Below are 22,460 nucleotides of genomic sequence, written 5' to 3'. Positions count from 1 at the left end.
CACAAAAGAATGCAACTTGCAAAAGAATTTAGTTCCAAAAACCTTTACACTTACAATTTCATTAATTTCAATTTGGATTAAATTTGTATTGAGATATTGCCTATCCAGGTTTGAAATCCATGGTTTGGAATCTATAACTTGGCATTTAATCTTATATTTAACTTGTGCTGTTAGCTTGCTGTAGTTTGCGTTGATCCTGGACAGGCTGACAAAGTTATATCAAATAGTCATGGTCAGGGAGATTTATGCCATTGACGTACAGTATACAGTAAATTGCTAAAGGCATTTTAAAACACCCAGTCATTTTGATTTAGTGAAAATCTTAAAAGGATATGGATAGATGCTTTATAAATGCTGTAGAAATGTTACAAGACATATCGAGTATCATCGGAAATTGTTTCATGTCTTAGAGAAAAATGTAAAGGAATTAATGTTCATCTAAGAACATGCCCATTTAAAATGAGAAGGAAAAGTAAGAGAAATGATCCTCAGTCAATCTGGACTGAAAATACTAACGTTAAGCAAGAAGTGACCTCATGTAATAAGTATCACTGCACTCAAAAGGGAATTATCCTCCACATATCATTCCTTACATACCAATCTGGAAAATTGACAAAAGCTGTCCAACAGCCTCAAAAAAGCTGACAATTGAAAAACAGTCCTGAATATAGCCCTTTGGCATGTGGTTAGACTGAAATTGCACAAGAGAACAGGCATTCTCAACATTCCATCACTTGTATAACGGAAGAATGTCAGAAAATATCAAATTTTCCTTCATTTCTTGCAGAGAAATTGAAAGCTATTATGGATAAGTATTGGTCCTCTCTTATTTGATTGTATCAATAGCTGTCACAGTGGCAAGGAGACACTTTTTTCTCCTCAATTCATTATTCTCCTCCCTCTGCATCCTCCGAGCTCACACGAGGGTCCTGGATCATTCCCCCAACTGCCCCACTTTCCCTGCTGCAATTTAAACTGGCACCCTTCTCCTCCTTCCCTCATTTCATGCTGGTACTCTCCTTCCTATTCAATGCAGTCTTTCTTTCTCTTAATCCAGTTAAGGTAGTAACCATGCTCCCTTATCTGGTTCACATTTTTGCTTTATTTCTCTTAACCCCAGCTCAAACTGAAATGTCATCTTAGTCATAGAGACTCTATGACTAAGATGAGATTTCAGTTTGAGCTGTCATAGTCATAGTCAAACTGAAATCTCATCTTCTCCCAGTTCACATTAGCACTCTCTTTCCTATCCCCCACCATTCAAGCTGGCACACTAAGGAATTCCTTATTGTCCAAAACTCTTTGCCCACAGCAGCATTCAATCCACTGGAACAGGGCACAGAAGGTGAAAGCACCACTAATTTTCATTTGCAAACATAACATGCAGACAATGCCCCAAAAATGCTGATGCTCATGTAAAATGCAGACCATTAGCAAAGGCTGTGAGAGAAAAAAAATCAGAACTACAAATTTTTTTATTGCAATTACAAATTACTCTTTCAATGACGTTTTAAGATCAGAATGTAACAACAATGTGCATTTATAGTGCCTTTAATGTATGAATACATCCCAAGGAGTTTAAAAAGCCCATCCTTTTATAATCCATGCCTGAATGCATGATTACTCAATCATGGATTTTCTCTTCTTCCCCTCAGATACCAAAAGTCTTCTTAACAGACATGAATCAAAAAGGTTTGTTTATATCTCTACAACTGTCAACCACTTTTCTTGACAGCTATTGACCTGGCTCCTTTTTAAGGGTAGCCTCCAAATATCGCCACAGAAAAGATTGGGAAGCACTCTATCCTCTCTTTATCCTGAAATAAAATCTTTATAATGTTCTGTTAATAAGATAGAAGCTCTTTCAAGACTCATAACATCTACTTTGCTATGAAGCACTGGCATGCACCGATCACATTTTTACAAATGGAAACAATCCCTGGACTTGGAGAATAAAATTAGTAATAACAATGTGGGTAACTTTGATTTGTATTGCAATGTTAGATTTTTGGAACTTTAGGCTCAATAAAAATTTGAAAGGATGGGAAATCTTTTTAGATGTAAGCTACACAACACAATTCATTTATCCACATCAATGTGCCTGGCAACAGTCCAGAAATTTTACTGAACGTTCATCCTGGAAAAATAAAAATAGCTGTTCAATTAAACTGCTAATCTGACCAAATTAGTAAGGATTGAATTATAAATAAATCCGATAATTTCATCAGCCAAAGTTGATGTTGCAGGCACTGCAAGTCACTTGGTTAGAGGAGGCTGAACAACAGAACTTTCAGATTAGGTGCAAGCCATTCTAAAACCATTCTACAAGAAGCTAGATGGTCGGCATCAGGAACATTTCAAAAATTTACAAGGAGATAAGAGTTCAAAATTTGCCAAAATGGAAGCCAAATATTAAGAGTCTTACTTTCCACATTTAAAAAGATGTTCTGATTGTTGGCTGAAATAACTTGTCTCCGATACGTTTTTGTTGCTGGTCTAATTTGAAATATACATATCTGATGTGAACATCAAACTTCATAGTCCTTACGCAGGATCTCTACCACATGAGAATTATATTGGAAAACCTTCAGCAAAATTCTGATTTCCAAAGAAATGTAAAGAAACTGTTCAAGCATTGTTAGTGATTATTGTAAAACATAAAGGAAGTGAGCTGAAGAAATACGAAGCAATGAACTTACCTTGCAATCTTTGAGCTATTTTTGTCAATATAAAATTAATCTAAATTTGAAGTCTTCTTACTTATGCTAATGAAACAGCAACATTTACTGATCTTATTAAAAACCTTGCATTTGGTATGCATCCACTGCTTTACACCTTTCACACCCAATGTAAAATTGAGGTTATTTTCACCCCATTATTTTTCTGTACTGCTGAACAGGATTTGATGTTTCCCTTTCTGACTTGAGAATGTTCATGAAAGGCTTTGATGCTGACCTTGAATACTGCCACCAAACAGTTATGCCTGCACCATAGTGAACGGTTGTTTGATCACTGGTGAATCCATAAGCAGTGCTGCACTAACAGCTTTGGCAAGAACTATAAATCCAAATGGGAAGTATGAAAAGAGGAAAAGAAGGATAACGTTTATGATCATGTAAATAACTGAGAAAGGAATTGGGGAGGGAAAAATGAAAAATAAACAAAGTACCAGCTTCTTAAGTAAATACTGCAAATCCACTTTCGGAGGTAAAGCAAAAAAACTTCCAGGTAAATAACTTGGAGTTAAGATTTTGGGGTGGACAGGCAAAGTTCATAGCATTTAATGCTAGTTTTATAAAGCAATAGGTAACTAGTATCATAAAAATATCTGATGCCTGTATGTTTCAGGAATAGTAAGGTATGCAATATTTTTACCTTAACTTAGACATAGAATGACACAGCATAGGAGGCCACTCCGATCATTGTGCCTGTATCGATTGCTTGGAAGAGCTATCCAATTAGTCCCACTCCCCTGATCTTTTCCCAAATGTTCCCCTTTCAAGTATTGATCCAATTCCCTTTCAAAGGTTGCTATTGAAACTACACCTTTCCGGACAGCATATTTAAGTTCATAACAAATCACTGTGGAATTTTTTCCCCTCACTTCGGCTCTGGTTCTTTTTGTCAATTATCTTAAATTTGTGGGGTATTTTTATTCATTCATGGGTTGTGAGCATCGCTGGCAAAGCCAGCATTTGTTGCCCATCCCTAATTGCCTTGAGAAGGCGGTGGTGAGCCACAATTTTTGGTTACTGACCCTTTTGCCACTGGAAAGAGTTCCTCCTTATTTATTTCATCAAAATCCTTGATAATATTGAACACCTCTATCAAATCACCTCTTAATGGAGAAAGACTACAAAATACTGCAGTACAGAGGGATCTGGGTGTTCTGGTACATAAAACACAAAAAGTTAGAATGCAGGTGCAGCAAGTAATTAGGAAGGCAAATAGAATTTTGGCCTTTATTGCTTGGGGTTTGAGTTTAAAAATAGGGAAGTCTTGTTGCAACTGTACAGGGTGTTGGTGAGGCCACATCTGGAGTACTGCGTACAGTTTTGATCCCCGTATTTAAGGAAGGATATACTAGCATTGGAGGCAGTTCAGAAAAGGTTCACTAGGCTAATTCCTGGGATGAAGGGGTTGTCTTATCAAGAACGGCTAAACAGGTTAGGCCTTTATTCATTGGAGTTTAGAAGAATGAGAGGTGATCTTATTGAAACATGTAAGATTCTAAGGCACTTGACAGGGTAGATGCTGAGAATATGTTTCCACTGGTGGGGGAATCTCGAACTAGGGGACACAGTTACAGAAGGGGTCACACATTTAAAACTGAGATACGAAGGAATTTCTTCTCTCAGAGGGTGGTGAATCTCCGGAATTCTCTACCTCAGAGAATTGTGGAGGCTAGGTTACTAAATGTATTTAAGGAGGAGGTAGATAGATTTTTGAAATCTCGGGGAATCAAGGGTTATGCGGAGCAGACCCGAAAGAGGAGTTGAGGCCCGGGACAGATCAGCCATGATCGTATTGAATGGCGGGGCAGGCTTGAAGGGCTGAATGGCCTACTCGTGCTCCTATTTCTTATGTTCTTAACCTTCTCTGCTCTAAGGAGAACCCCAGCTTCTCCAGTCTCTCCACATAACTGATGTCCCTCATCCCCGGTACCAGTCTGGTAAATCACTTCTGCACTCTCTCTAAGGCAGTGTTCTCCAATACATTAGCCACTCGTCACATGTGGCTAATTTGGAAACAAGATGTGGCTAATTTCATTTTTGGTTAGTAAATAAAAAATGAGTAACAGACAACACTGTTGGGCATATGATCTCAATACTCATTTGCTTGGCACATGCAGGCGTACTTTACCCTTTTTGTGCATTTGTTGGTAAAATGGTCACAAAAAGCAGAGTGTGAGGATTTTTTGATTGCTGTGTGTGCTTTACTTCCTTGGTATGTATTTTACTTCCTTAATTACTGCTTATTAGTTACCTGCTAAAATGGTGTGTAATACAGGTGAAACAGCAGACCAATGCACCATGAAAACACCAACATTGTATGGAGAGGGGACCTGTCATCATAGTCAGCTCAACCAATCAGATTAACCGCTCCAGGTCAGCAGAATTAAGCAAACCGCACCAATAACGAGCATCTCCAACAGGATGCGTCATGGCAACAGACAAGCAGCCTCCAGTAGGGCACATCATGGCAATGGACAACTGACATCCAAGCACAATCCGAATAGAGAGTAGGGGTAGGTCTGGTGTGTCTCGGTGAGAGTCAATATTTTCAGCAATCACTTTGATAAAGCCAAAGTGCAGCTTGCAAAAGATGTTCAGTCTGATAAAATTCATGCCAGAAGTCCAAACTTTAGTGTAAAGACTGCAAAGTTTCGCACTGGAGTGGTAGATGCTTGTTAAGTAAATCTACATGTGAATACATTTACTGTGCCAAAATGGTGCTGTGGTAGCCATGCCTGTGACAAGTCAGTGATTTCTGTTGGACAAGACTGCTCTAAGACCTTGACATCCTTCCTCCAGTTGGGGCCTAATCAGTGTTTCATAAAGGTTTAGCATGACTTCCTTGTTTTTGTACTCGAAGTCATGACTTATAAAGACAAGGATCCCATATGCTTAACACCCTTCTCAACTTATCAGCCAACTTCAAAGATTTTTGTACATATGCCCAAGATCTTTCTGTTCCTGCACCCACTTGTAAATTGTACCATTTAGCTTATATTGCCTCTCCTCATTCATCCTCCCAAAATGTATCACTTCAAGCTTCACTGCATTAAATTTTAGCTGCCATGCATCTGCCCATTTCACCAATCCTGAAGTCTATTATTATCCTCTTCACTGATAATTAAATTTCTCAGTTTGCAATTATACCCTGCGTACCCATGTCCAGGTATGTAAAATAAATCAAAAAATGCAGTAGCCCTAATACCAATCCCTGAGGAATGCCACTATATATACAATGTATTGCTTCTGTAAATTTGCTGCATTACAGCAATGAGTGAATTGTTATCACATTTGGGCAGCACAGAAATGTGGTAGACATTAGAAATTGCACTGCAAGTCCTGGATTACCTGTGAGCAAGGCCACAAGAGATCTGCTAGTAAAGTATGTGCTAAAGGTATCATCTATTTCATTTCAAGTATAATCCACAGATTTATTGATGCAAGATCAATGGTTTGCTTTAAACCAGTATTAAAATGTTTATCATCGTAAAAACACCCTGAGAAAAAAAATCTTAAGTTTCAGAATCTTTTCCATAAATAATTATTTCTAAACAACTTTCCATTGGATATTTTAGCTCACCTTCAGCATTCAAAAAAATGTTAACATTAGGGCATTCTTTTTTTACATGATGACATCACATCACATGTCACATCAAAGTCACTGCTTCGCTAATATTTCAAGTAAGTAAAACCTGAAAAAAAAACTGGATTAGGCAAGAGAATAACCAGATTTGGATCCTTTGGTAAAATACTTATTCATAAATTAAGTTTAAACTTAATGCCCGCACTTTGCATAATATGTTGAAAACATATTATGTTGAAAACATAAGATGTTAGAAATTTGACTTTTCTACCATTTTGCTAAGGGGAACAATGTAAAGAATTAAGAAGTCTAGCTATGCAATACCATAAGATTACTTCCAAATTTAAATTGTTTACTTTTTCGCACAAACTTGTACAATAACAAAATATGTAAATAATATTTCCACCTTTAACAGAATTAATACCTAGATTTTGACACTCAGTTTAAATGACATTTAAGAACATTTTCAGTTTACATTTCAGTTTGCTTCATAAAAATAGTTCACACAAGAAAAAATACCTCAGTGCTTACATCGTGGCTGTACACATTGAACAGCATTCGCTTTCATCACAATGCTAGTCTCCTACCCTCCAAAGTATTTCGCATGGAACCCGTCTTTAACAGTATCTGCAATGCTGTTACTAGTCCTTTCTTGGTTTTGCTGTATCCAGCATCCTGGTTGCAGTCTATCGTAACCTTTACATTCACCTTGCTCTGCGGCTTTCACAATGTAGATGGAAACTTTCCGACATACAATCTGTCTTTGCACCAGCCAAACAATAAACGTTAAGTTTACAAAAACAACTGGCAATCAAATGCCATTTTACGAAGCAATACAGGCCACACACAGCAGTGTGGAAATCTGAACCGGCTCCAGTACCATTCGAAATGCACCTACCACACAATTCACTGGGATGGATGTCGTCAATTCTGTTCGAATGCACCACACGCTTCAAACGAAGGCACGGCTACATTTACCGAGCTTCTAATATTTTCTGACTGGAAACGTCTGTCAATCGGCGCCCAGCACCGCACCATCAGTGAGCTCTGATGTGCTGCAATACACCCACCCGCTCCTCCCTGCAGTGAAAGCAACGGACGAGCCGGCAGACACCACAGGACTGGATTACAGCACAACGGATCGAACTGCAGTCAGCTCCATGACAGCGGACGAAACTATCATGGATAGTGTCATGCAGGCCCCCACCTGCCAAGAATGAGGCATATTAATTTTGTCATATGAACATTGATTTTAAACTTGCTGGGAAGAGAAGGCCTGTTACAAGGGCTGCCAGAAACTTAGCTAAAAATCATTTGCATACTAACAGAGCTTAACATAGAACATAGAACAGTACAGCACAGTACAGGCCCTTTGGCCCACGATGTTGTGCCGAACCTTTAACCTACTCTAAGATCAAACTAACTACCTACCCTTCATTCTACTATCATCCATGTACCTATCCAAGAGTCGCTTAAATGCCCCTAATGTATCTGCTTCTACTACCACCGCTAGCAGCGCATTCCACGCACCCACCACTCTCTGTGTAAAGAACCTACCTCTGACATCTCCCCGAAACCTTCCTCCAATCACCTTAAAATTATGCCCCCTGGTGATCGCCCTTTCCACCCTGGGAAAAGGTCTCTGGCTATCCACTCTATCTATGCCTCTCATCATCTTGTACCCCTCTATCAAGTCACCTCTCATCCTTCTTCGCTCCAATGAGAAAAGCCCCAGCTCCCTCAATCTTTCTTCGTAGGACATGCCCTCCAGTCCAGGCAGCATCCTGGTAAATCTCCTCTGCACCCTCTCGAAAGCTTCCACATCCTTCCTATAATGAGGCGACCAGAACTGAACACAATATTCCAAGTGTGGTCGAACCAGGGCTTTATAGAGCTGCAGCATAACCTCGCGGCTCTTAAACTCAATCCCCCTGTTAATGAAAGCCAACACACCATACGCCTTCTTATCAACCCTATCAACTTGGGTGGCAACTTTGAGCGATCTATGGACATGGACCCCAAGATCCCTCTGTTCCTCCACACTACCAAGAATCCTGTCTTTAAGCCTGTATTCCGCATTCAAATTCGACCTTCCAAAATGAATCACTTCACACTTTTCCAGGTTGAACGCCATCTGCCACTTCTCAGCCCAGCTCTGCATCCTGTCAATGTCCTGTTGCAACCTACAACAGCCTTCCACACTATCCACAACTCCAGCAACCTTCGTGTCATTGGCAAACTTGCTAACCCAGCCTTCCACTTCCTCATCCAAGTCATTGATAAAAATCACAAAGAGCAGAGGTCCCAGAACAGATCCCTGCGGAACACCACTGGTCACCGAGCTCCAGGCTGAATACATTCCATCTACTACCACCCTCTGTCTTCTATGGGCCAGCCAATTCTGTATCCAGACAGCCAACTTTCCCTGTATCCCATGCCTCCTTACTTTCTGAATGAGCCTACCATGGGGAACCTTATCAAACGCCTTGCTAAAATCCATATACACCACATCCACTGCTCTTCCTTCATCAACGTGTTTTGTCACATCTTCAAAGAATTCAATAAGGCTTGTGAGGCATGACCTGCCCCTCACAAAGCCATGCTGACTGTCTCTAATCAAACTATGCTTTTCCAAATAATCATAAATCCTGTCTCTCAGAATCCTCTCCAAAAATTTGCCCACTACCGACGTAAGACTGACTGGTCTATAATTCCCAGGGTTATCCCTATTCCCTTTCTTGAACAAGGGAATAACATTTGCCATCCTCCAATCATCCGGCACTACTCCAGTGGACAGTGAAGACGCAAAGATCATCACCAAAGGCGCAGCAATCTCTTCCCTCGCTTCCTGTAATATCCTTGGGTATATCCCGTCTGGCCCCGGGGACTTATCTGTCCTCATATCATTCAAAATTTCCAGCACATCCTCCCTCTTAACCTCAACCTGTTCGAGCATATCAGCCTGTTCCACGCTGTCCTCACAAACGACCAGGTCCCTCTCACTCGTGAATACTGAAGCAAAGTATTCAGTTAGGACCTCCCCTACCTCCTCCGACTCCAGGCACGTTCCCTCCACTATCCCTGATCGGCCCTACCCTCACTCTGGCCATCCTCTTGTTCCTCACATAAGTGTAGAATGCCTTGGGATTTTCCTTAATCCTACCCGCCAAGACTTTTTCATGTCCCCTTCTAGCTCTCCTAAGTCCATTCTTCAGTTCCTTCCTGGCTACCTTGTAACCCTCCAGAGCCCTGTCTGATCCTTGCTTCCTCAACCTTCAGTAAGCTTCCTTCTTCCTCTTGACTAGCTGTTCCACATCTCTTATCATCCAAGGTTCCTTCACCCTACCGTCCCGTCCCTGCCTCATCGGGACAAACCTATCCAGCAGTCGCAGCAAGTGCTCCCTAAACAACCTCCACATTCCTGTCGTGCATTTCCCTGAGAACATCTGTTCCCAATTTATGCTCCCCAGTTCCTGCCTAATAGCATTGTAATTCCCCCTCCCCCAATTAAATATTTTCCCAACCCGTCTGCTCCTGTCCCTTTCCATGACTATAGTAAAGGTCAGGGAGTTGTGATCACTATCACCGAAATGCTCTCCCACCGATAGATCTGCCACCTGGCCTGGTTCGTTGCCGAGCACCAAGTCCAACATAGTCTCCCCTCTCGTCTGCCTATCTACATATTGAGTCAGGAAACCTTCCTGGACACACCTGACAAAAACTGTTCCATCCAAACTATTTGCACTAAGGAGGTTCCAATCAATATTAGGGAAGTTGAAGTCACCCATGACAACAACCCTGTTACTTCGGCACCTTTCCAAAATCTGCCTCCCAATCTGTTGCTCCGTGTCTCTGTTGCTATTGGGGGGTCTATAGAAAACTCCCAACAAAGTGTCTGCTCCTTTCCTGTTTCTGACTTCCACCCATAATGACTCAGTAGACAAACCCTCCTCGACGACCTCCCTTTCTGCAGCTTGATACTATCCCTGATTAGCAATGCCACTCCCCCGCCTCTTTTACCTCCCTCCCTATTCCTTTTGAAACATCTAAACCCCGGAACATCCAACATCCATTCCTGCCCCTGTGATATCCACGTCACCGTAATGGCCACAACATCGTAGCTCCAAGTACTGATCCATACTCTAAGTTCATCACCCTTATTCCTGACACTTCTTGCGTTAAAATAGACACGCTTCAACCCATCATACTGGCTGCAACTTTGCCCTGTCAACTGTCTAACCTTCCTCACAGACTCTCTGCATTTGGTATCTGCCTGTTCAACAGCTACCCCATCCACTGATCCGTAGCTCCGGTTCCCATCCCCCTGCCAAACTAGTTTAAACCCTCCTGAAGAGCTCTAGCAAACCTCCCGCCCAGGATATTGGTGCCCCTCCAGTTCAGATGCAACCCGTCCTTCTTGTACAGGTCCCACCTTCCCCAGAAGGTATCCCAATGATCCACATATCTGAATCCCTCCCTCCTACACCAGTTCTGTAGCCACGTGTTCAGCTGCACTCGCTCTCTGTTTCTAGCCTCACTAGCACGTGGCACCGGTAACAATCCTGAGAATACTACTCTGCTCGTCCTGCCTTTCTGCTTCCAACCTAACTCCCTATATTCGCTTTTCAGGTCCTCATCCCTTTTCCTAGCTATGTCATTGGTACCGATATGTACCACGACCTCTGGCTGCTCCCCCTCCCCCTTAAGAATCCTGTAGACTCGGTCCGAGACATCCCTGACCCTGGCACCCGGGAGGCAACATACCATCCGGGAGTCTCGTTCGCGACCACAAAAATCTCCTGTCTGTTCCTCTAACCACTGAATCTCCTAACACTATCGCTCTCCTATTCTCCCCCCTTCCCTTCTGAGCTACTGGGCCAGGCTCAGTGCCAGAGACCTGGCCAATGTGGCTTTCCCCTGGTACGTCATCCCCCTCAACCGTATCCAAAACGGTATACTTATTATTGAGGGGGACGGCCACAGGGGATCCCTGCACTGTGCACCTATTCCCTTTCCCTCCCCTGACGGTCACCCAGCTACCTTTATCCTGTAACTTAGGTGTCACTACTTCCCTATAACTGCTCTCTATCACCCCCTCAGCATCCTGAATGATCCGAAGTTCATCCAGCTCCAGCTCCAGTTCCCTAACGCGGTCTGCGAGGAGCTGGAGTTGGGTGCACTTCTCACAGGTGAAGTCAGCAGGGACACCAGTGGTGACCCTCACCTCCCACATCCTGCAAGAGGAGCATGCAACTGCCCTAGCTTCCATCCCCTCTGCACTAAATTGACAACAGAGATTTAAAAAAAAGGAAAACCTTACCTTACCAAACCCTCCACACAAGAGTCCTTTTTTTTTTGGTTAGAGGAGGACAATGGGTGGGAGACACTACACGTGTAGTGTTTCGGGTTTAGCCACTGCCCGAATATATAAGTTTACTTACCCAGCAGTCCCCGTGTCTGCCGAAACAAAAGGTAAGTTACTTAAAACTGAAACTCACCTTACCGGCTGACACCTCGCTCCCACTATCGCTGCTTCAGAAAAAGCTGCTGGAACAAAAGGTAAGTTACTTAAAACTGAAACTCACCTTCCCAGCTGACACCTCGCTCCCACTATCGCTGCTTCAGAAAAAGCTGCTGGAACAAAAGGTAAGTTACTTAAAACTGAAACTCACCTTCCCAGCTGACACCTCGCTCCCACTATCGCTGCTTGTGGAGCCAAAAGGACCATTCCTGACACATTCAACCCACAATGGATTTTGATCACCAGATATTGAAGGTGTAGGGAAGAGCATTCCAGAGACTGTTAAGGTGATACAATCCACAAAAGCCAGGACTGGTTAAACCAGCTGGTCACATGACTAACTGGCTGGTCCAGGGTTTTTTGAACTAGCCACAGAGTTTTTGAACTCAGGAAAGACTGTTTGCTCCTGGAGTGAGAAGACCTCTCCTGTCTGCTCCCATCTCTTTCTCACAAGCCTCTGGACCCACTGAGGATGCATGAACTGCAAGAGAGAAAAGTCTCCTACATCGAACAAGGTTTAAGAAGAATACTGGGCCCCAACAAAAAGCAAGACCTACCTACAATCAAGGACTCTACAGCGAGCTCTAAGAACAGTAACTAAAACCATCTTCAGATATTTCCACTTTATTTCATCTGCTTTTTCCTGTCTCTAGCTGCATGTGTGTATCGCGTATGCATGCTAGCGTGGGCGCATCACGTATCCGTAGGCGTTAACCAAATTAGAGTTTAAGTTTAATAAAGTTGAACCTTTTTTCTTTAAACCTAAGAAAACCTGTTTGGCTAGATTATTTGCCTTATTATTGGAAGTTAGTGAACAAGGATTCACTGGAGGGGAGCTAAAAACACGGTGTGTTTAAAATTAAACCCTGTTATGGTAAAACCAGATGAAGGCTGAGAGGGAACCCTAGACCCCTTTATCACCCTGGTTGTAACAATAGTCACATGCCAAATCTGAGACTTGGTGAGTTTTGTTAGGTGGCGGAACCTACTAGGGCATGCCCAAGAGCTGGAAAGTGGAATTGGGCTGGATAGGTCGTTTTTGGCTTGGTGCAGACATGATGGGCCAAATGGCCTCCTTCTGTGTTGTAAATTTTCCATGTTTCCATGCAGCGGAAGAGGTTAGCATGCCAGACATCCCAAGGAAATGAATATTGAATCAGGGATAGAGACTGACCAAAATTAAGTAAGCAAAATAACAGTAATGAAGAAAATAATGGCACTAAACAGTGACAAATCTCCAGGAGCAGATGGTTTCCATCCCAGAGTTTTAAAGGAAGTGAGTGAGAATATTGCAGATGCCCTAACTATAATCTTCCAAGCTTCCGTCAATTGGAGAACCATTTCTATAGACTGGAAAATTGCCTATGTCACTCCGCTACTTAGGAAAGATGATAGAGGGAAACTAGGGAAGTGTAAACCAGTTAGCCTAACATCCGTTGTCAGGAAATTGCTAGAATCTATAATTAAGGATAGGGTGACTGAACACCTTGAAAACTTTCAGCTGATCATAGACAGCCAGCAAATGCAGTATAAATTGTTGCTCCCTTTGAAATTTGGCATTCTTGCGTTTGTCCTGGTGAGTGCAAGACAAAAAGCTTCAACAGCATGTCTCTTTTTTCAGCAATACACAAGGAAAAAAGGTAACTGGAATAGACAATTGGAGCCACTATTTCCAATGAAATATTTTCAGTTTAAACTGTCAAGAGCTGTCCCTGCATTATTCTCCATGTAGAAATTTAAGTTTTTGTTAGTCATTTCCTGATTCATAACACTAATTTACATTTATATAAAACACTTAAGATTAAAAACAAAATTCTGCATCAGTTTGCAAAAGACCTGAAGAGAGTAGTGAGTGGGGGATGAAGGTGTGTGAGCGGGCGGTGGAGAAGACTGAGGCATAATTAAAGAGGTAGATTAAACATTTCCAAGAAGAGGAAACATTATAGTTTTCTCCTTGAGAGAATGCTGAGGCTTTGTTATGAATGAGCATTTACATCAGCGTTTGTTCTATCAATCTTTCTCTATAATCTGGTTTTTGCCTCAGAAATACAATTGAATTCATGATTGAGATACAGCCACCCGGGGTACCCATGCAGCTAATCTTGACATATGGAAATGAGGGCCAGTGATGCTGCAACCCCAAATTTCTGCAGGTTACACCCACAATTCACTACGCAAGCTAATTGCTTATTCTTTGGCTCAGCATTAGAATCCATTTATTATTATACCTCAGTAAAGGGCCTTGGGATTTTTTCTCTGCTTTAAAATTGCCATATAAATGTAAGTTGTTGTTATCATCCCATGGCAGTCAGAAGGCTCCCACAGTGGCAGCCATTGCCACTGCTGCAGGCCTTTCAGCTGATGGAACCAACTTTCTAGCACCTACTTCCTACCACAAGGCCCTGCCAGGGGATGTGACTGGACCAAGTTAATGATTCCTACCCCTTTCGCCCAGCCCCGCCCCCCTGCCCCCACCACCGAATTCGGGTGCACTGAGGCCTAATCAAGCAAACAATAAATCAATAAACCTGCTGTATGCAGTGGTCCACAGCCAACTAACTGATCTGATACCTGTGGTCATAAATGGCTTCAAAGTAGCCAGTCACAGAGAGTTCAAGACAGTAGTGGCCATCACCGACATGAGCAGATCTGTCTCAACCGTGGATAATATTAGAGTTCTTACTGTAGGAGATGATAACTTTCTAACACTGCCTCTCAGGTGAAAGCTAAGCATCAACTGAAGGCCCCCAGCACCCCATCTCCCCATGCCACCCCATACCACACACCCCTTCCCCTCATGCTATAAAGTCATTATCACACAGATGAAAGCTATTTGGCCCCATCAAGTCCAAGCCATCTCTTTTTAGAGCAATCCAATTAGTCCCATTACCCAGCTCTATCGCTGTAGTCCTGTAAGTTTATTTCCCTCAAGTGCCCATCCAATTTCCTTTTGAAATGATTCATCGTCGCCACTTCCACCATCCTTGTAGGCAACGAGTTCCAGGTCATTATCACTCGCTGCATAAATTTTTTAAAAAGTTCTTCCTCATATCCCCCTGCACTTCTTGCCCAAAACCTTAAATCTGTATCCCCTAGTCCTTGTACCATCAACTAAAGGGAACAGCTTTTCTTTGTGTACCCTCTCCTCAATCTCCTTTGCTCTAAGGAGAACAATCCCAGCTTCTCCAACCTAACCTTGTAGCTAAGATCCCTCATCCCTGGAACCATTCTGCTCTGCACCCTCTTAAGGACCCTCACATCTTCCTCAAGTATGGTGACGAGAACTGGGGGCAATACTCTAGTTGTGGCTTAACCAGAGCTTTATAAAGGTTCAGCATAACTTCCTTGATTTTATACTCAATAACTCTATTTATGAAGCCCAAGGCCCCATATGCTCTGCTAACTACTCTCTCAATATGTCCTACCACCATCAAAGATCTATGCACATGAGCCCCCAGGTGCCTCTATCCCAACTGGGTAATTGGGCATTAATTGCCCACTTAAAGGCCTCAATTCGCAGCAGGGCAGGAAGGCCGTTCACAGGGTGGACGTGGGAAGGTGACAGGGTCCTCCCCCGCCACCATCCCGTCCAATTAAATGCTCTCCCCGTTTCCAAACCCGATGCGGGGGAGAGCATAAAATTCCCGTCGTTGTGTTTGGCCTGGTTCTCACTTGAAGAACAGGACCTCTAGGGTTGTAATCTCGGGATTACTCCCTGTGCCACGTGCCAGTGAGGCTAGAAATAGGAAGATAGTGCAGCTAAACACGTGGTTGAACAGCTGGTGTAGAAGGGAGGGTTTCAGATATCTGGACCATTGGGATCTCTTCAGGGACAGATGGGACCTGTACAAGAAGGACGGGTTGCACCTAAACTGGAGGGGCACAAATATCCTGGCTGCGAGGTTTGCTAGTGTCACTCAGGAGGGTTTAAACTAGTGTGGCAGGGGTTGGGAACCAGAGCAGTAGGACAACAAGTGAAATAAATGAAGGGGAACTAGTAAATAAGGCCAGTAAGACTAAGAGGAAGAGCAGGCAGGGAGATGTTGCGGAGAACAGCGGGACTAGTGGTCTGAAGTGCATTTGTTTCAATGCAAGAAGTGTAACAGGTAAGGCAGATGAACTTAGAGCTTGGATTAGTACTTGAAACTATGATGTTGTTGCTATTACAGAGACTTGGTTGAGGGAAGGACAGGATTGGCAGCTAAATGTTCCAGGATTTAGAAGCTTCAGGCGGGATAGAGGGGGATGTAAAAGGGGTGGGGGAGTTGCATTACTGGTTAAGGAGAATATCACAGCTGTACTGCGGGAGGACACCTCAGAGGGGTCATGCAGCGAGGCAATATGGGTGGAGCTCAGGAATAGGAAGGGTGCAGTCACGATGTTGGGGGTTTACTACAGGCCTCCCATCAACCACCCATTTATACTAGTCCTACACTAATTCCATATCCCTGCCACATCCCCACCTGTCCATATACTTCCCTACCACCTACCTATACTAGGGGCAATTACTAATGGCCAATTTACCTATCAACCTGCAAGTCTTTGGCATGTGGGAGGAAACCGGAGCACCCGGAGGAAACCCACGCAGACACAGGGAGAACTTGCAAACTCCACACAGGCAATTTGATTGAGTTTTTTGAGGAAGTGACAAAGATGATTGATGAAGGAAGGGCAGTGGATGTTATCTATATGGACTTCAGTAAAGCCTTTGACAAGGTCCCTCATGGCAGACTGATACAAAAGGTGAAGTCACATGGTATCAGAGGGGAGCTGGCAAGATACAGAACTGGCTCGGTCATAGAAGACAGAGGGTAGCAGTGGAAGGGTGCTTTTCTGAATGGAGGAATGTGACTAGTGGTGTTCCGCAGGGATCAGTGCTGGGACCTTTGCTGTTTGTAGTATATATAAATGATTTGGAGGAAAATGTAGCTGGTCTGATTAGTAAGTTTGCGGACGACACAAAGGTTGGTGGAGTTGCGGACGGTGATGAGGATTGTCAGAGGATACAGCAGGATATAGATCGGTTGGAGACTTGGGCGGAGAAATGGCAGATGGAGTTTAATTCGGACAAATGTGAGGTAATGCATTTTGGAAGGTCTAATGCAGGTGGGAAGTATACAGTAAATGGCAGAACCCTTAGGAGTATTGACAGGCAGAGAGATCTGGGCGTACAGGTCCACAGGTCACTGAATGTGGCAATGCAGGTGGGTAAGGTAGTCAAGAAGGCATATGGCATGCTTGCCTTCATCGGTCGGAGCATAGAGTATAAAAATAGGCAAGTCCTGCTGCAGCTGTACAGAACTTTAGTTAGGCCACACTTAGAATATTGCGTGCAATTCTGGTCGCCACACTACCAGAACGACGCGGAGGCTTTGGAGAGGATACAGAAGAGGTTTACCAGGATGTTGCCTGGTCTGGAGGGCATTAGCTATGAGGAGAGGTTGGATATACTCGGATTGTTTTCACTGGAACGATGGAAGTGGAGGGGCGACATGATAGAGGTTTACAAAGTTATAAGGGGCATGGACAGTGTGGATAGTCAGAAGCTTTTTCCCAGGTTGGAAGAGTCAGTTACTAGGGGACATAGGTTTAAGGTGAGAGGGGCAAAGTTTAGAGGGGATGTGCGAGGCAAGTTCTATACACAGAGGGTGGTGAGTGCCTGGAACTTGTTGCTGGGGGAGGTGGTGGAAGCAGGTACCATAGAGACGTTTAAGAGGCATCTTGACAAATACATGAATAGAATGGGAATAGAGGGATACGGACCCCGGAAATGCAGAAGGTTTTAGATTAGGCAGGCATCAAGATCGGCGCAGGCTTGGAGGGCCGAATGGCCTGTTCCTGTGCTGTACTGTTCTTTGTTCTTTGTATCATGCACCCTCTTTTTGTTTCATCATATTCTTTATCTCCTTCATCATCTAAGGACCCCTGGCTTTGGTTCCCTTACCTTTCACCCTTGTTGGAATGTTCCTCGCCTCTACCTGAAACATCTCCTCCTTAAAGATCACCCATTGCTCTGTTACAGTTTTTTCTGCCAATCTTTGTGTCTATTTTCCCCTGGTTAGGTTCCCTCTCACCCCATTGAAGTTCGCCTTCTTCCAATTTAGATGTGCTGCGTTAGATTGTTCCCTGCTTTTCTCCAATGCTAATCTAAACCTTATGGTACAATGATCACTCTTACCCAAGTGTTCCCCCACAGACACTTGGTCCACTTGGCCCACCTCATTCCCCAGTACCAGATCCAGCAATGCCTCCTTCCTAGTTGAACCTAGAACATACTGGTCAAGGAAATTCTCCCGAACACATTTCAGAAATTCCTCCTTCTCCTTACTCCTTATTCTAACATTATCCCAATCGATATTTGGGTAATTAAAGTCCCTCAATATCACCACTCTTATAGTTCTTGCACATCTCTGTGATTTCCCTGCAGATTTGTTCTTCCATCTCTCTCTCTCTCACTATTTGGAGGGCTATAGAATATCCCTAGTAGCATGATCATCCCTTTTTGCTTCTCAACTCTAACCAAATGGATCCTGTCTTTGCTCCCTCAAGGACATCCTCTCTTTCCAATGCCACAATGTCTTCCCTAATCAGTACTGCCACCCGACCTCCCTTTTTCCTTCCCTATCTTTTCTGAGCACTTTGTATCCTTGAATATTAAGAGCCCAGTTCTCACCAATTTTAAGCCATATTTCTGTTATGCCAGTGCATCATGTTCCCACATGGCTATTTGTGCTTGTAGCTCTCTAATCTTATTCACCACCCTTTGAGCGGTTCCATACATGCATTGCAACCCTGGCTTTGTATTCCTCATTGTCCTTCTTACTGCTCCTATCTAATATGGTACTACCTCCTTCTCTAGTTCTGTGCAACACTCTCACTCCTTTATGCACCTTATTCCTCTTTTCTGCTTCTATATGTTGGTGCCCATCTCCCTGCCAATTTAGTTTAAACCCTCACCAACCACACTAGTGAACCTCCCCATGACTTTCAGGAGCCACAAGTAGCAGGATAATCAAAACAAAATGTTTTAAACAGCAATACAAAGCTGATATCAGATAACTTTCTTTACTTTACACAATCTGCAGATTCAAGGCTCACAGTTCTTCAAAATTTCACAGCACAACAGATGCACTGGGCTGAATTTTCCCTGCCCCGTGGAGATGGGGTTGGAGGTGGTGGGGAAGTGTCGGTGGGGTGGATGCCGGGAAAGTAGTGGGAGACTGCGTTGGGACAGCTCCCCGATGCCTTCCCACCACTGGGCAAATTTCCCATGGGCAGCCGAGGAGCAGGCACGTGAGCCAGCTGGCTGGTGGTGGGCATCCAACTGAGGCTGTTAAGGGGGTCATTAACAGTGAATTTGTGTAGCGATTTGAATTTTGTAGAAGGTGCATGGGTCCCACGGAGCTTCAGCAGCTCACCAGCGCAAATGAGGCAAGAGCACAGTGGGAGGTGATTGTTGCCTGTAACTGACAGTAATTCAGTTGTGCAGAGTTTCTAAGCAGGAAGGCTCAGGGTTGCCATTGGAAGGGAGTGCAACTTAAATGGATTGCTGTGTGGAAGGACTGCTGTGGAGGTCAGCAACTGGAAGATTTTCTCTCAGGACCTCTGCAGCGAACCAAGACAAGGCAAGGGGATTGACAACATTTGCAGGTTGAAGGCTGCAAAGAGAGATAGCTGCACTCAGAGGGCTGCATTTTATGGAGCCGGTGGGAGCCCCGACGCTGGGCCCAAAAGGCGAGGGTCTTCCTTGTTCCAAACTAAATTCCAAAGTGTTGGGAAGGCGACGGGCACTCCGCACCCCCCCAACCCCCGCTTCCCTCACAATTTTATGGGCCCCCCTCGCCCCCGTTCCCATCCCTAGGGGGTCCATAAAATCCAATCCAGAGTTTGCCTCCTCCAATCAGGAGAGTGAGATTATCACCTACCGCTCCCCCTCAGCTGCTGAATCAGTGCTCCACCATGTTGAACACCACTTGGAGGAAGCACTGAGGGAGGCAAGGGCACAGAATATAATCTGGGTGGGGACTTCAATGTCCATAATCAAGAGTGGTTTGGTAGCACCACTACTGACCAAGCTGGCCGAGTCCTAAAGGACAAAGCTGCTAGACTGGGTCAGCGGCAGGTGGTGAGGGAACCAACAAGAGGGAAAAACATACGTGACCGGATCCTCATCAATCTGCCTGCCACAGATGCATCTGTCCATGACTGTATTGGTAGGAGCGACCACCGCACAGTCCTTGTGGAGATGATGTCCAGTCTTCACACTGAGGATACCCTCCATCGTGTTGTGTGGCACTACCACCGTGCTAAACGGGATAGATTTTGAACAGATCTAGCAACGCAAAACTGGGCATCCATGAGGCGCTGTGGATCAGCAGCAGCAGCAGAATTGTATTCAATCACAATCTGTAACCTCATGGCCCAGCATATCCCCCACTCTACCATTACCATCAAGCTGTGGGATCAACCCTGGTTCAATGAAGCGTGCAGGAGGGCATGCCAAGAGCAGCAACAGGCATACCTCAAAATGAGGTGCCAACCTGGTGAAGCTACAACACAGGACTATCTGCATGCCAAACAGCATGCGATAGACAGAGTTAAGCAAGCCCACAACCAACGGGTCAGATCTAAGCTCTGCAGTCCTGCCACATCCAGTCGTGAATGGTAGTGGACAATTAAACAACTGAGGAGGCTCCACGGATATCCCCATCTTCAATGACAGGGGAGCCCAGCACATCAGTGCGAATGATAAGGCTAAAGCATTGCAACAATTTTCAGCCAGAAGTGCCGAGCAGATGATCCATCTCAGCATCACAGATGCCAGTCTTCAGCCAATTCGATTCACTCTGTGTGATATCAAGAAACGACTGAAGGCACTGGATACTGCAAAGGCTATGGGCCCTGACAACATTCCGGCAATAGTACTGAAGACCTGTGCTCCAGAACTTGCCGCACCCCTAGCCAAGCTGTTCCAGTACAGCTACAACACTGGCATCTACCTGGCAATGTGGAAAATTGCCCAGACATGTCCTGTACACAAATGCAGGACAAGTCCAACCCGGCCAATTACTGCCCCATCAGTCTACTCTCAATCATCAGTAAAGTGATGGAAGTTGTCATTGACAGTGCTATCATGCGGCACTTGCTTAGCAATAACCCGCTCAGTGATGCTCAGTTTGGGTTCTGCCAGGGCCACTCAGCTCCTGACCACATTACAGCCTTGGCCCTTGACATCAAGGCAGCATTTGACTGAGTATGGCATCAAGGAGCCCTAGCAAAACTGGAATTAATGGGAATCAGGGGGGAAACTCTCTGCTGGTTGGAGTCATACCTAGCACAAAAGAAGATGGTTGTGGTTGTTGGAGGTCAATTATCTCAGCAGGCCCAAAAGCTGACGGTGACCCTGCCTGGGCTGTCTGTGGGATCTTGAGCCGCATTTTACATGCTTCAGGCAACTAATTGGATGCTGTTGGGGCTGCTGTCTCTATTAAGGACTGCCACACGCCCCCAGGAGCTGACGGCCAATTGGATGGCCAGTAGCTCAGCAGACTCAGCAACACCACCGTAAGTGGTGGTCACTGCTGGGACTGCACCTAGAAGAAGAAGACACCATGGAAGGACGCTCCCAACCAGGTTAGTGGGTCTGGGAGCGGCGGTGCCAGTCAGGTAGACCCTGGCGAGGATTGGGGGTTAGTTGGTGAGGATAGGTGGTGCCGTGGCCTCAGGGGCGGGCATTGCCGCCGGGGGGCCCCTCCATGGGCCAAAGATTACCCAAATAGGAAGGCACCTTCCCAAGCCTGCTGGGAGGCCGCCAGGGTTTACCTGGCAGTATCCCCATGCAGTGGAGGGCCCACGCACTGCTGGTAAAATGCCATCAGTGGCGGTAAGAGGCCCCTGATTGGCCACTTAAGTGGCTCAATTGGCCTCCAGGTGGGAGGGCTATCCACCACCTTCCCCGCCACTGGCAAGATAGCATGGCAGTGGGTAAACGAAGGACACTTCATCCCCCCGCCTTCTCTCATCATTTTACGGGCCCCACCCTGCCCACCGCCTCCCAGCCTGTTTCCAGAGGGCTGGTAAAATTCAGCTCTCTGTGTGCAGTTATTTGTTCCTCACTGTAATAGCCCTGGAGAAGTTGCAATGCAGATTTAGTAGATACCATGGATGAGAGGTCTGAATTACAAAGAAAAGCTAAAGTAACTGGGGTTATGTTCTCATGCTGAGAAAGTGGAGGAAGAATTTGACAGATCTGTTCATAATGATAAAAGGAATAGAGAAGAAAAACCTAGGTTTCCAGTTGGTAGGTGAACTCAAGATAAGCACTACATATATTAAGCAGAGAGATTAGAAAAAGCTTGTTTTTGCAGTGTTATTAGATGTAGAACATTTTGCTACAAATAATAATCGGTGCTAAAATCAATTACACTTTTCAAAAAGATACTGAATAATACTCAAGGAAGAACAAAGAAGAGTATTTTTTAAACTACCTGCTGCCCCTCAGAAACATAATCTGAAAACAATCAAGTGTGAGGTGATGCATTTTGGGAGGACTAACAAGGCATGGGAATATACAACGGATGGTAGGACACTCAGAAGTACAGAGGGTCAGAGGGACCTTGGT

The 22,460-nt window shown here is 44.4% G+C and overlaps 1 protein-coding gene across 11 annotated transcripts in view; it reads right to left on the bottom strand.

Annotated features, from left to right (window-relative positions):
- The window catches only part of osbpl6 (oxysterol binding protein-like 6), a 224,950-nt gene extending 217,587 nt beyond the window's left edge, over positions 1 to 7,363 (bottom strand). For 9 of the 11 annotated variants that reach the window (XM_068035501.1, XM_068035507.1, XM_068035508.1 and 6 more), the window contains exon 1: positions 7,217 to 7,363. The gene's annotated coding sequence lies outside the window, so the exon portion shown is untranslated. Of the gene's footprint in view, positions 1 to 6,315; positions 6,428 to 6,837; positions 7,080 to 7,216 lie in introns of all 11 variants that reach the window. The other 2 variants (XM_068035503.1, XM_068035502.1) reach the window with 2 other exon arrangements.
- Between the last annotated feature and the right edge of the window lie 15,097 nt (positions 7,364 to 22,460).

This window comes from Heterodontus francisci, chromosome 7 (genome assembly GCF_036365525.1).
Source record: "Heterodontus francisci isolate sHetFra1 chromosome 7, sHetFra1.hap1, whole genome shotgun sequence".
Classification (NCBI taxonomy): Eukaryota; Metazoa; Chordata; class Chondrichthyes; order Heterodontiformes; family Heterodontidae; genus Heterodontus; species Heterodontus francisci.
The sequence above is the reverse complement of the archived record's forward strand: the minus strand, read 5'-3'. Positions and strand labels throughout refer to the sequence as shown.